Source organism: Schistocerca americana, chromosome X (genome assembly GCF_021461395.2).
Source record: "Schistocerca americana isolate TAMUIC-IGC-003095 chromosome X, iqSchAmer2.1, whole genome shotgun sequence".
Classification (NCBI taxonomy): Eukaryota; Metazoa; Arthropoda; class Insecta; order Orthoptera; family Acrididae; genus Schistocerca; species Schistocerca americana.
The window spans coordinates 678,827,891-678,830,996 of NC_060130.1; the positions used below are offsets into that span (position 1 = coordinate 678,827,891).

A 3,106-nucleotide genomic window follows, 5' to 3' on the forward strand; every position below is an offset into this window, starting at 1 on the left:
TGCAATAATTACTTCGTATCCTTTGGAGAAGGAACATCAGAAAGCACTTATTAATAATTCTACTCTAGTGGCTCTGTCTTCAATAACATTACCATTGCTATCGTGCAGTGAAAGTATTTATTGCACTTTCCAACTAATGTGATTTACAGACGAGCAGAATCTTTTTCGGTTTTTTCTAAGATTTCGAGACATATTTTCGTTGTGGAAACTATAACAAACATCTCATGTTGAAGATCGTGCAATATTTCAAGCTTCTGTAAAACTTCACCAATCTTGGGATTTTTCATTTTTTTAAAATTTGGCATACTTTTCTGGTTGCCTCTGCAACAATGTCCTGACTTGTTTTTCGTACCATCGGGGCTCAGTGCCATCTCTTATTAATTTATTTGGTATATACTTGACAACTGGCGTCGATAATATTCGTTTGAAATTAAGCTACATCTGATATACGCTTACATACTCAGATTGGTAAGAATGGAGGCTGCCTCCTAGGAAGGCATCAAGCGAACTTTTATCTGCTCTTGTAAACAGATATAGTTTGTGTTAATTTTTGGTGGATCTTGATGTTACGGTATTCAGGGTAGTTACAACTACCTTGTTGTCAGAAATCCTTCTATTCGTCATGATGATCCTTATTTTTTCAGCATTCTTTGTTGCTAAGAGGTCAAGCAAGTTTCCGCAACCATTGGCACCTCTAATGGGCTCTTGAACAAACTGTTCAAAATTATTTTCTGAGAAAGCATTCATTACCATTATAGACGACATTTAATGCCCACCTCCGACTTCAGACATGCATTTTTGCCAGCATGTCGAGTGGAGAGTGTTGTCACCACTGACTACAATTGTAGGAGTGGGATACCTATTTGAAATGGAACGGCGCGTATACTTTAATGATCATAGTGCTATAGACTGTGCAAGCAGTACCTCTGCTAATATAGAAACTTTCCACGTCTTTAATGACAATTCCCATTTACTTTATTATCGTTGCCTCAGTCCACCTTCATGTCCCGAGATAAAAACAGCATTATGTCCATTTATGTCATTTAACTCAACGTCTTTCACTTCTTGAGGTAAGGCAAAGTCGACATTGGTGGCATATAAAAAGACTTTCAGACTATTTAATATCAGTGAGCTTAGAATACTGTTTACACTTGGGTGAAAAAAATCATGGTATACCTTCTCATTTCATGTCGGACCTCCTTTTGCTATGTTTAGAGCAGCAACAACACGTAGCACGGACACAACAAGTCGCTGAATATACCCTGCAGAAATACTGAGCAATGCTGCCTCTGCAGCCGTCCATAATTGCGAAAGTGTTACCGATGCAAGATTTTGTGCACGAACTGACCTCTAGACTGTGTCCCATAAATGTCTGATGGGATTTGGGACTCTTGTCATGCGATCTCGGTGGTCTAATCATTCGCTCGAATTGTCCAGAATGTTCTTCAAACCAATCGCGAACAACAGTGTTCCAGTGCCATTTACATCGTTGTTTCCGAAAGTGAACTAAATGAATGGCAGCACATGGGCTGCAGGTAGCCGAACAGAGCCATTTTCAGTGAATGATCGGTTAATTTGAGCTGCAGAACCAAGTCAGTTCCATGTAAAGACAGCCCACCAATATGGACCCATCACCAGCTTGCACAGTACCTCGTTGACAACTTGGGTCCACGACTTTGTGGGGTCTGCGCGACACTCAAACCCTACCATCAGGTCTTAGAAACTGGTATCGGGACTCTTCTTACCACGCCACGGTTTTCCAGTAGGCTAGGGTCCAATCGAAACTGTTAAAAACCAAGGAGAGGCGCTTCGTGTGTGTTTTTCACCAAGTCGCGTGGGGTCTGCTCTGCCTTGTGTTATTGGATGCAAGTGCTCTAACACTTGCCAACGAAAGTTAAAGGTCCCGAGTTAGAGTCTCGGTCCGGCACACTGTTTTAATCTGCCAGGAAGTTTCATATCAGCGCACACTCCGCTGCAGAGTGAAAATCTCATTCTGGAAACATCCCCCAGGCTCTGGCTAAGGCATGTCGCCGCAGTATCCTCTCTTTCAGGAGTGCTAGTTCTGCAAGGTTCGCAGGAGAGCTTCTGTTAAGTTTGGAAGGTAGGAGGCGAGGTACTGGCAGAACTAAAGCTGTGAGGAGGGGGCGTAAGTCGTGCTTGGGTAGCTCAGTTGGTAGAGCACTTGCCCGCAAAAGGCAAAGGTCCCGAGTTCGAGTCTCGGTCCGGCACACAGTTTTAATCTGCCAGGAAGTTTCAAACCCCCTTCTGCTGCCTCTTCCTATTGTCCCATCCACCTCACCTCCATATTCAGTAGGGTCTTCAGATCCGTCCTCTCCAGTCATATCCATTACCACCTTAATCAGCACCACCTCCTCCCCCTTACCCAGTATGGCTTCTGACCCTCCTTTCCGCTGAAGACCAACTCCTTAATCTCATCCACCTCCATCTTAGCTCCCATCGCTCCGCCAGTTTTGTTTCTCTCAACCTCCAAACTGCTTACAACCGCGTATGGCATCCCAGTCTCTTCTTTAAACTCCAAACCTACGGCCTGACTATGAATTTTACCCATCTGGTCACTTCCTTCCTCACTCACTATCATGCCTACGTCACCCTCCACGATACCAACCCCTGTGTCTTTAATCCTACAGCCAACGTCCTCCAAGGCTCCATCCCCTCTCCTCTCTTCTATCTCCTGTACACTGCCGATATGCCCAAGCTACCTCCAACCGTACACCTCCTCCAATATGCTGATGACATGGCATTCAATGACTCTCTTTTATTTTTTTTTATTTATTTACACGTCAAGTTTCGTAGGACCATATCTCCAAGGTCATGGAACGTGTCAGTACATGAAATAACAACATAAAAGTAATAACAGATAAAAATAAATGTTCATGAACCTGAAAAAAGTCAGTCCATAAGTTTAAGTAAACGCTATCAGCAATACAATAAGAATCAGCTTAATTTTTCAAGGAACTCTTCGACAGAATAGAAGGAGTGACCCATGAGGAAATTCCTCAGTTTCGATTTGAAAGCGCGTGGATTACTGCTAAGATTTTTGAATTCGAGTGGCAGCTTATTGAAAATGCATGCAGCAGTATACTGC

The 3,106-nt window shown here is 43.2% G+C and overlaps 1 non-coding gene across 1 annotated transcript; it reads left to right on the forward strand.

Moving 5' to 3' along the window:
• Positions 1-2,154: 2,154 nt before the first annotated feature.
• Positions 2,155-2,229, forward strand: Trnal-caa. Its single transcript has one exon. It is a non-coding gene; the product is annotated as a tRNA-Leu (tRNA).
• Positions 2,230-3,106: the final 877 nt, after the last annotated feature.